This window comes from Mchenga conophoros, linkage group LG23 (genome assembly GCF_057382185.1).
Source record: "Mchenga conophoros isolate Kocher_MC1m ecotype Shallow Benthic linkage group LG23, M_conophoros_male_GT1.1, whole genome shotgun sequence".
Taxonomy (NCBI): Eukaryota; Metazoa; Chordata; class Actinopteri; order Cichliformes; family Cichlidae; genus Mchenga; species Mchenga conophoros.
The window spans coordinates 42,353,101-42,364,506 of record NC_140547.1 but is presented as its reverse complement, the minus strand read 5'-3'; the positions used below and the strand labels follow the sequence as shown (position 1 = coordinate 42,364,506).

The 11,406-nt window shown below is 39.3% G+C and overlaps 2 long non-coding RNA genes and 1 other non-coding gene across 3 annotated transcripts; 2 read left to right on the top strand and 1 right to left on the bottom strand.

Annotated features, from left to right (window-relative positions):
- The first annotated feature begins 246 nt into the window (after positions 1-246).
- trnal-uaa (transfer RNA leucine (anticodon UAA)) lies at positions 247-329 on the top strand. Its single transcript has one exon. It is a non-coding gene; the product is annotated as a tRNA-Leu (tRNA).
- Positions 330-1,926: 1,597 nt separating this feature from the next.
- LOC146547922 (uncharacterized) lies at positions 1,927-6,212 on the bottom strand. Its single transcript, XR_014890692.1, has 3 exons — positions 6,047-6,212; positions 5,698-5,810; positions 1,927-2,810 (listed from the first exon to the last, which is right to left on the bottom strand). It is a non-coding gene; the product is annotated as an uncharacterized LOC146547922 (long non-coding RNA).
- Positions 4,750-10,358, top strand: LOC146547921 (uncharacterized). The gene is made up of 3 exons (XR_014890691.1): positions 4,750-4,868; positions 9,112-9,169; positions 9,364-10,358. It is a non-coding gene; the product is annotated as an uncharacterized LOC146547921 (long non-coding RNA).
- The last annotated feature ends 1,048 nt before the right edge of the window (positions 10,359-11,406 follow it).

Here is an 11,406-nt window from a genome sequence, read left to right as displayed (position 1 = left end):
CGCTCAGTGCCTGAGCTCGGATCATACCAATATTAAGGGGGATTTACTCACAGTCGTAAATTCCCACAATGTGCACTATGTGCTTCGAATATTGTGAGTGTTTTTTGTGTTATACAGTTGTCAGCCAGGCATCTAACTATGAAAAAATTACAGTCCAAAAGACCTTCTGAAAAACAACCCGGGCTTAAGCCCAGTAAGAGTAATGATGTTGGACTATATGTCTGTTACGCAACTCAGCTCAGTCGGACCAGGATGGCCGAGTGGTGAAGGTGTTGGACTTAAAATCCAATGGACATTTGTCCATGTGGGTTCGAACCCCACTCCTGGTAGAGAAATCAACCTACTAAACTGACATCTTACAAGGTGTCAAAGGTCGGGGTGACGAGATGGGGTTTCACTGTCAGCGATAGTGCACACAACATAGCCTCATGCATATTCACCTGATAAAGGTATCGCACATAATCTAGTAGTATTTCCTTATTGTCCACATCTGTACTCATCAACCTGCAAAACGTACCACGGCCATGTATTAATTCTCTCCAACAACTGTGTCTCAATATCCTCTGCTATTTCCTCGATGCAACGAGTGACGGTGCTAGCCAACAGAGGCACCTGTGCTATCGTTTCAGCCGCCCTCTCTCCGAAAAGTTCACAGCAAATGTCTTTAGTGGCAGGAAGGATCGATTCTTCACCAATAGTGAATGACTTTTTAGCCTTAGCAATATGGTTAGCCACCAAGTATGATGCTCTCAGTGCACTTGTATTTGTTGTTGTGGAGGCCCTCAGTAATGGCTTCTGTCCCTGTTGTTCCCGCTTTTTTCTTTTAAACTAGTCCAAAGGCTTGTTTTTTAATGTCGGGTGCTTGGTCTCCAAGTGACGAAGCAGTTTTGAAGGCTTCATTGCCTCATTGGAGAGCTGGTCTCCGCATATATTATGCAGAGCGAGCTTGGTGCATGGGAATCACTTGTTGCAATATATCCACTTGTTGTCTGTTAAATGCAGCTTTCTTTTTCTTAGTTGTCATAGACTCTTCTTCTGTCTCCTCACTGGGCCTTTTTTCCTTTGCAAAGAAACCCTCCAAAGACATCTGTTTTTTACTAATTTTGCTAGTTTGTGGGTTTAATATTAACTAATGTATCTTGACATGCGTCAAGAGTCAGTCATAGACTGAAGTAACTGAGAGAATTCAGTCTTTTTCCAAATAAAACACTGTTCAGAGTCGGATAATAAATAAAACGGAAATAATGTAAGTTATTTATTTTTTCTGTGCGGTACGAGCTTCAACTCTCTTGACCCGGTACCAAACGACTCAAGGCCTGGTACCGGTCCGTGGCCCGGGGGTTGGGGACCGCTGCTATAGACTACAGTGTACGCTCTACACCTACTTACTGGTTTTTGTTGCACCAGTCTGCATCTCCCAATTACTTTGTGTGTTTCGCTTACAGCTCCGCACCACCCAGGCGGCAAAAAATGTGCATGTTCTTTGTGATCTCGTAACCAATGCCCTCTGCCGTCAAAGTCGAGAATTAGTTAATGGGCATCATGTGACTAGTGGAAGCCAGATCCTTTTATTTAGCAAAATTGGGGTTAATAGTTAAATGTTATTGTTGAGGGGCACAGACAGCACATGTACACAGATTAAAAAATAGTAATGCCTCAAGAACAGGGCTCTTGGGACGTCCAAGAGGAAAGGGGCAAATGCTCAAGCCCCCTCCGTTATGGCAACGACGTTTACACTTTTGTCTTTTAGACATTTAGAAAAGTCTTAGAAATGAATCGCATGCCAAAATGAAAACAAAAAAATTGGATGACATTAAAAACAAAAGAAACAAGAGACAGGGCGCTGAATAAGAACTTGTCAGCTTGTGAGTCTTGTAACTGGTGATGCTCCAAATGTTAAAAAATAAATATATAAAAACCAACAAACACCAAAAAGTGACTTTTATTATATGCTTATTCTGTGATCAGATAAAAAATATTTTATTAGAAGCAAGCTGGATCTAAGAGATTATTTCTACACAGCATCCTACAGTCAGTACAATTAATATGTCGGTATTGGTGGGATGAATATAAAATTCCCTCATCAGAAGGAAATAATAGTTTTGTGTTATTTCATGTAACATGTGAAGAAATAGAGGTTGATCACATGTTAAAAAATGTATATACTTATTGCTAAGACAGACTCAAATAAAAACGTATAATGAAGAAGATGTTTCCAGCGACGTTTAGTTAGAGCTGATGCTAAATGTTGCTCTTTTGTTATCTCAGAAATGTATATTTGTGGGTACAGAAGTAGAGCGCATGGGGATTTTTCCTATAGTTGCATTATTGGATTCAAAGGTCATTTCATCACCACAATAGTGCACAGGTAACTTTCCTTCACATTTGACCACAACTATTCTGTTAGTGAGAAGTGTGCCTTTATACTGACACTTGGGTTTCCTGGCTGCATTGTTCTTTAGGTCACATCTAACAATGCGAAACTTTGCTACACTCTTTGTCGTGCCATTCGTCTGATCATATCTTTCTTGACCGTTACAAATGGCTTTGACCTGTTTGTAATCACTGAGGATGAATGTGTTAACATCCTTACATTTGTTTCGATCAGCATATATTTTCTTTTTTTTCATTTCTGTATCACATTTTTTCACGCTCATCTTGGCATCTACATGCTGTCGTCTAAACTTTTCATAATTTGTTTCATTCAGTCGCTTCTCAATTCGGTTGGGTTGAAGATTGGCTGGTTTTGAGAGTCCAGTAACAAAGGGCAGCACAAGCAGCAAACAGGTAAACATGATCCTCATTGTTTCCTGGAGAGAGAAAAACAGGAACATTTTCCAGATCAAGAATTTAATGCAACAAAAGCGTCATCACTGTAGTGGCAGAAGTAAGTATTTGATCCCCTGCTGAATTTGTAAATTTGTTCCCTGAAGAAATAAACAGTCTCTAACTTTTGTGGATGTTTTATTTTACTGGAGAGAGACATGAACACCAACAGAAAAAAAACACAATACATGATTTCTTTTCACTGATTTGCATATAATTGAGTGAAGTAAGTTTTTGATCCTCGACAACCCAACAAGAGTTCTGGTTCCCACAGACTGGATTACAGTCAATCAATCAGTCCATTACAGATACTCCCAATCTCAGTTTATTATGTGTATAAAGCACACCTGTCCACAGTACCAAATTCTTCCATTCCAACTCCATCTCCACCACCATGGGAAAGATTGAAGAAGTGTAAAAGGATTAGTTACTGAGGTCTACTCGGGCAAGGGACCTCAGGGACAAGAAAAGTCATGGTCAAGACCAAAGACCTCTTATCTTGCTCCATGTAATATCTTGGCTCATGGGGTGAGGATAATCATGAGAAAGGTGTTGGATCAGCCCAAAACTACAGGCCAGTCTTAAGTTTGCCAGTAAACATCTAAATGATTGAGAGAAGGTTTGGGGGGAAATGCTGTGGTCATTTGAAATCAAAAACTCTGTGGCATGAACTGAGCCCACTGTGTTTGGAGGAAGAGAAATGCTGAGTGTAACCCACAGAACACCATCCCCACTGTCAAGCACAGAAGTGGAAACATTATACTGTGGGGCGCCTCGCCACATTGAGGCGGCCAGTAGATGGAGCCATGTACTGCAAAATCTTGGACAAGAACCACTTTCTCTCAGGCAGAAGACTGAAGATGTGTCATCGATGGGTCTTCCAGCATGACAATGGCCTAAAACATACCACTGATGCATACTTTAGGTGTGGCTAAAGAAGAAGCACAAGGACATGGAGTGGGGCTAAGGCAGTCTCCAAACCTCAGTCCTGAAGAAAATCTGTGGAGGGAGCTGAAGCTTAAAGTTACCAAACAGCAGCAAAGAAATCGAAAGAATTTAGAGAGTTTGTGGAAGGAGGAGTGGAAAAAAATCCCTCCTGAGATGTGAGCAAACCCAGTGACCAACTACAAGAAACATATTACCGCAGTGCTGGGCAATAAGGGTTTCTCCACCAAGTACTAAGTTGTGTTTGAAATCAAATACTTACTTCACTCAGTGACATATAAATCAATTCATTTATTTTAGCAAATATATTTTTTATTGAATTTTGGTTGATATTCTGTCTCATTACATCAAAATGAAAATACTTTAAAAAATTAGAGACTGATCATTTAATATAAGTGAACAAACTTACAAACTCAGCAGGGGATCAAATGATTATTTCCCCCCAGATAATAGCTTCTTTTTATGACCATCTTTTCTCTTTTTTGTCTTTTTGAAAAGCTGCTGGCCAACAAAGTTTTATTCATAGATGTTTTTTGCATTAGATAAATTTGCAAACTGAACTCCACGCTTCCAGAACCTCTCAGTTTCTTTGGCAGAGTTTACTTTTCATTTTTAATGGCTTGTTGTTTTTTTTATTGACTTATATAGAAACCCACACAAGTTTAACTTTAAAAACAACTTATGTAACAAAAAAATGAACCAACTTAATGGATCAACATAAATAAAAGGATAATTTCAGTGTTTTTCATCTATTCTTTATGGAGTTTTTCCAAAACATTTTCAAACGTTCAGATCTGTCTTTTATTTTCTTGTTTTAACATTATACATGGTGAACTAAAAACCCTGGAACATGGTTTGAAACATTGAAGGCAGCATGTTTCGCTTTTTGGCAGCTTTTATTTTGAAACTGCAACACTAAGCAGTACTTCTCCACACCTGTGGTGCACGCGCTGCGCAGACCCCGTCGGGCATGCGCGGCAGAGGAGGGGGCTGACTTGAGCAGAAAGCGCGGAGAGACAAGTCGAAAGGAAAAGACAGACGATCTCTGATAAAGCAAAGCAGACAGAAAGAATTTACCTGAGCTCTCTGCTGGACAGGTAATTACCGCAGTTTGGTTTAATATTTTGTTTTAAACAGTGTAACTACGAAGCGAACATAAATACAGGTGATATATTTTCATACAGTTATGTTCCAGTCGGGTTAATGTTTGTGTGTCCTCACCGTAAAGACTGCAGGTTATTGGAAAGTGCCTGAAAATATGTCTGCAAAGCACCCCTCAGTTGAAATATTAATTTTGGCTCGCTATCTACTCTAGAAAATAATTTGCGCGTCTACGTCGCCATTTACGGTTCAATGTGTGGCCGTAAGCAAGGAATTCCTGGTGCTTGAGGGTCATCTAGTAAACGCCAACCATCATTTAAAAATAACCAAAAACAGCTGTCGTTACTTTAATGTAGTCTTTTAAATCATTAAATGATAAAATAAAGAAAATCAAAATCAATATAACAGCTTCAAAAAATTCAACATCTAAACCAGTCATTTTTTTCTTCAGTAAATATTTTGAAACTTATCAGAGGCACTGGAGGACATGTTGAACAATAATATTGTGTACGTTTTTTAGAGTATTACTGGATATTTTTAAAACAGGCAATTTTAATCATTTACTTACATATGGTAGATATGGTAAACAAGTGAAAATGAACAACAAATTAAGTAATTTAAATAAATTTGATGATTTGTTAACTCTCAGTTGATGAGTTCATGAGGTGTATCTAAAGGCAACTTCTCTACTTGCATCCACACATTGAACCTTACAGAGGGAAACGGTCATTGCACTCAGTCATGACAACATTCTTGTTAAATGTAATTATTATATTAGAAAGTTATGAAACTTTTAAGCAAACTTTTCCAAATGAGGACACTTACCGTATTTTTTGCTTTACTGATCAGTGGTTGGTTGATTAACCTGCAGGAGTTCAGGCACGAGTCAGTCGTCTGGAACAGCAGGTGGTGAAGATGTCTTCAGTAAATGAAATGCTCTAAAGGGGAATTAAAATTGAACATTATTTGAACATAAATAAAAAAAGATAGGCCTCTGCCTGTGCATGCACATTTCTTATTCACGATATTCATGGTCACAGAACCCAGATGATGCATGTTTTAAAGCCCATATCTGGTTAGTGAATGTGAGTATAAGTGTGGCAGGAGATCGAGTTATTCAAAATAAGCCTGTTGTCTATAAAAGATTTTAAATATACAAATAAAAAGTTCTTACCAAACGAGGAGTCAAGATGAGCAGAGACCAGGTCTAGTGCAGCTCAGCTGTTAGTAAATTCTACCTGAGCAGGTTGGAGCTCATTTGTGTCACAGACAAGTAAAACTTTGGGGGCTTCAGCTTTTAAACATTTCAGCAGCCCCACCTTAAATTAACTAGCATCAGTGTCTACATCACCAGCCCACCAGTTAGCACTGCTCTGTTTGTGGTTCAGAACATGCTGCAAACATGATGTGAGGACCAGTGACAACAGGTGCAGATGCAGGTAGTCTCTCATAGCTCGCGTTACAACAATTGCAGCTATTTTTTTTTTCAATTCAATAAACCACATGTTTTAAAAATAAGTAAATAAAAAAATATTGACATTTGTGAAAAAAGTGCAGAAACTGCCTTTTGGCTTAGTTTTTGTTAAGGCAAGGCAAGTTTATTTGTATAGCACAATTCAACAACAAGGTGATTCAAAGTGCTTTACAGAGACATTAGAAACAAGAACAAATAAAAAGCATGATTTAAAATTGATTAAAACAAGCAAATAAACTAACTAACTAATTAACAAACAAACAAAACAGTATATAAAATCAAAACAGATAAAATCAGAACAGTAGATAAAATCAGTAGTTAAATGTAAGTTTTGAAATTTAAGCTTAAAGTGTGGATTTGGTGCTTTATTCAAATGCAGCTGAGAACAGGTGAGTCTTCAACCTGGATTTAAATAAACTGAGTGTTTCAGCTGATCTGAGGCTTTCTGGGAGTTTGTTCCAGATATAAGGAGCATAAAAGCTGAATGCAGCTTCTCCGTGTCTGGTTCTGACTCTGGGAACTGATAAAAGACCGGATCCAGATGACCTGAGGGATCTGGATGGTTCATACTGGGTCAGGAGGTCACTGATGTATTTTGGTCCTAAACCATTCAGAGCTTTATAGGCCAGCATCAGAACTTTAAAGTCTATCCTCTGACGGACAGGCAGCCAGTGTAAGGACCTCAGAGCTGGACTGATGTGGTCCACTTTTTTGGTCTTAGTGAGGACTCGAGCAGCAGAGTTCTGAATGAGCTGTAGTTGTCTGACTGATTTTTTTAGGTAGACCTGTAAAGATGCTGTTACAGTAATCAAGCCTACTAAAGATGAATGCATGGACTAGTTTTTCCAGGTCCTGTTGAGACATCAGATCTTTTATCCTTGATATATTCTTGAGGTGATAGTAAGCTGACTTTGTTATTGTCTTAATGTGTTTTTCTAAGTTTAGGTCTGCATCCATCACTACACCCAAATTTCTCGCCTGGTTTGTGGTTTTTAGATGTATAGATTGAAGTTCTCTGGTGACCTGTAATCGTTTTTCTTTGGCGCCAAAGACTATTACCTCAGTTTTGTTTTTGTTTAGCTGGAGAAAATTGTGGCACAACCAGTCATTGATTTCCTCAATGCATTTACCAAGAGCCTGTACAGGGCCTCGGTCTCCTGGTGACATTGTGATATATATTTGTGTGTCATCTGCATAGCTGGGATAGTTTATTTTGTTGTTGTTTATAATCTGTGCCAGTGGGAGCATGTAGATGTTAAACAGAAGGGGTCCCAAGATGGAACCTTGGGGAACTCCACATGTGATACTTGTCTGCTCAGATGTGAAGTTACCTATTGATACAAAGTATTTCCTGTTTTCTACGTATGTTTTGAACCAGTTTAGTACAGTTCCTGAAAGACCTGTCCAGTTCTCCAGTCGTTTGAGTAATATGTTGTGGTCAACTGTATCAAATGCTGCACTAAGATCCAGTAAAACTAGGACTGACATTTTTCCACTGTCTGTATTCAGACATATGTCATTAAACACTTTGGTCAGAGCGGTTTCAGTGCTGTGGTTCTGTCTAAAACCTGACTGGAAGGCATCGTAGCAATTATTCTGTTTTAAGAAGTAACTGAGCTGTTGAGAAACTGCTTTTTCAATGATCTTACTTAAAAACGGGAGATTTGAGATCGGCCTGTAGTTGTTCATTTGTGTCTTGTCAAGATTGTCCTTTTTCAGTATAGGTTTGATTACAGCAGTTTTTAGTGATTCTGGAAACACACCTGATAATAAAGAAAAGTTGACGATCTGTAACAGGTCTGACTCTAAAGTCTTTGAGACCTTTTTGAAAAAACTTGTTGGCAGGACATCTAAACAGCAGGAGGAGGAGTTCAGTTGACCTAAGATGTCCTCCAGGTCTTTGCTGTTAATAGGTTGAAACTGTTTCATGGTGTTTAAACAGTTTTTTGGTGGACACAGTACATATCCTGGATCTGCTGTTGATGTACCAATTGCTTGTCTAATTTTTTGGATTTTTTCAGTGAAGAATTTGGCAAAGTCATTGCAGGCCATGGTCGAATGAAGTTCAGCTGCCACTGACACAGGAGGGTTTGTTAGCCTGTCAACTGTAGAAAATAAGACCCGAGCATTATGGCTGTTTTTAGTGATGATGTCAGAGAAGTAGGACCTCCTTGCATTCCTCAGTTGTAAATTATAATTGTGAAGTTTCTCTTTATAAATGTCATAATGAACCTGGAGGTTTGTTTTTCTCCATCTGCGCTCAGCTTTCCTACACTCTCTTTTTTCTTTTTTCACCAGTGTGGAGTTTCTCCATGGAGACTTTTTCCTTCCAGAGATAACCTTCACCTTAATGGGAGCAATAGTGTCCATTACATTTAACATGTTAGCATTGAAGCTATTGACGCGCTCATTGACTGAACCTTTGGACAGGTCAGGTGTTAATGGGAAGACCTGGTTAAAAATTGCACTACTGTGTTCAGTTATACACCGTTTTGTGATCACTGTTGTTGATATATTTGTGTGGGCTGAGATTTTACTTTCAAAGAAAACACAGTAATGATCAGACAGGCCCACATCAGACACAGTAACCTTTGAAATGCTCAGGCCTTAAGTAAATAATGGCACGGTGTAATATATCACGTGTTGTTATTCCCCTGATGTTGTATACACCTAATTTTAAAGTGGGCACTAAGACTCTATTGTAGAGTCTGACAGCAGCTGGAAAGATATCATCTGAAATTTCTCCTCGCACACTGTTGTTGCAGCAGCGTGTCACTGTAGGAGCTGCTCAGTGCTGCTAGGATGACCTGCATGTGGTGGGAGGTGGGTTTTTGTTTTATTTTTAATATCCTGTCCTATCTGCCAGCTTTTGCAATCAGAATTGTGACCTGAATGCATTGTGGTGCAGAACACATTTTGCTTTTGCAAGATCAGCTACTTAGAATCTCTATAGGCTCCTCTTGTTCATGTGACTATGTTATCTGTTTATTTATTCATTTCTATTTGTGTTATTTCAGTTATTACACTGGTATAGTATGACTATGTCACCTGCAGCCTCCAGCAGTACCAGTTACCTGAGACCACACATCTCAGCGACGTGTGCGTGCCCATCCCAGCAGGGGAAAGAGGGAAGCCCCAGCTGTCCCAGCAGAACACACCATAAAAGATGATTGATGTCACCCCAGAGTCATAGACGGTCTTCAGAAACTCCAAAACAATTGAATCTAGCCTTCTAGGTGTCCATCAGGTGTGATGTCAGAGCCACCAGCCTGCAGCTGTTGTTCATTTACATCTGCCTAATTTATCATTTATCCTCAGCACAATTTTCAGTTCCCTTGCCTGAAACTGGACAACATGTAAAGTCTAAATTCAAACAAAGGTTGGGGAAACCTGCACTGAGCCGAGACAGAAGAAGTCTGAAGTCGAACTCGGATGAGTGACAGAGCGTTCCTGCTACTGAAAACTCTACGTCCAGATGAACAAAATGAACTTTTCGGGACAGGTCCCCAGATGTTTTCTCTTCTCAGAATCCTCTTCACAGATCGTATCTCTTTTATCTGACATACAGTCATGTGGAAAAGAGTGTTTTCATGGGAATCTATAGAGTACTCTGAAAAACTAAGCACTGTACATGAGTGAGTAGCTTGCAGAGCCACCTTTTAGCAGCAGTAGCGTCACCAAATTGTTTCTGTATGACTCTTAGTCTCCATTCGCCTGACGTTTCTTTACATCGTTTTGTCAGTTCATTGAGGTTTGTGGTATTGTTTATGTAAAGCCCTCTTAATTTCCCAGCACTGTTTTTCAGGTTGAGGTGTGGACTGTGACCTGGTCATTGCAACACCTTGATTCTGTTGTAGCTCTGCTGATGTGCTTGGGATCTTTGTCCTGCTGCATTACCAAAACTCAGTTTTGACTGTAGACTACTTGGTATACAAGGGAATTCATGGAAAACTCAATGACTGCAAGGGCCCAGGTTCTGTAGCTGCAAGACAAGCTCAAATCATCACCCCTTCACCACCATGCTATATATATAGATATAGATATCTATATATATATATATATATAGATATATATATATAGATATATATATATAGATATATATATATAGAGATATATATATAGAGATATAGATATATAGAGATATAGATATATATATATATACAAAAAACTTGAATCTTACAGTGTTTATTTATCGGATAAAATAAGTTAAATGTCACCGTTATTATTGTCCAGCCGGAAACAGGCCAGGGGTGTCCAAATTCAGAGTCTGCGTCCACCTGAGGACCCGGCCTTCGTGGTCTAAGTGGGCTGGGTCCTCCAAAAGCCGGGCAGACCGGAAATGAGCAACTGTGAAATTGGACGGTCTAGCCTTCAGAATTACGTCACGAGGTCTCTCGGTGGAGTGAAACTCAGGTGTCTGCTCCTTGCTATCTAAAATATAACCGGACGCTGGCGTAAATTTTTGACCATCTCACACTTCTGTTTAATCAGTTTTCTGTTTGACGTTTATTCAGCTGTGTGAAAACCCCGGAGGAATCCTCCCGAGGGATTAATAAAGTTTTATTTAATCTCATCTAATCTAATAACTTTAATCTCAGCCAAACCGATTTACTCACGAACAAATAAAACCCAATAACAAAAACATGTTTCAGTTATTTAAGTGACTTATATATCATGTTTAACCTGAGTAGCGAAAGACCGCGGGGGTTTGAAAACGATGTTCCAGGAGTTTGCTGTTCTCCCCGGCTCAGATATTTGAAGTTTACACAGCTATATTGTCGCCTGAAAATATGTTAAAAGTTTATTTTGTGACCCAGAAAGAGTAATAAGAGTAAAATTAAAACTAAGTAGCTGCAGTAGTAGTATCCATTGTTGGAAACTGGAATTGGCTGGGCCAATCTGGGATATGGTTTTTCAATTTTGTTGTCCGGGTGGAAAATCGGGAGAAATTGGGGAGAATGGTGGCTCCGGGAGACTTTTGGTAGCGGCACTGAAATTCGGGATTCTCCCGGAAAAATCGGGAGGGTTGGCATGTATGCATGTGAATCAACATTGCAGTT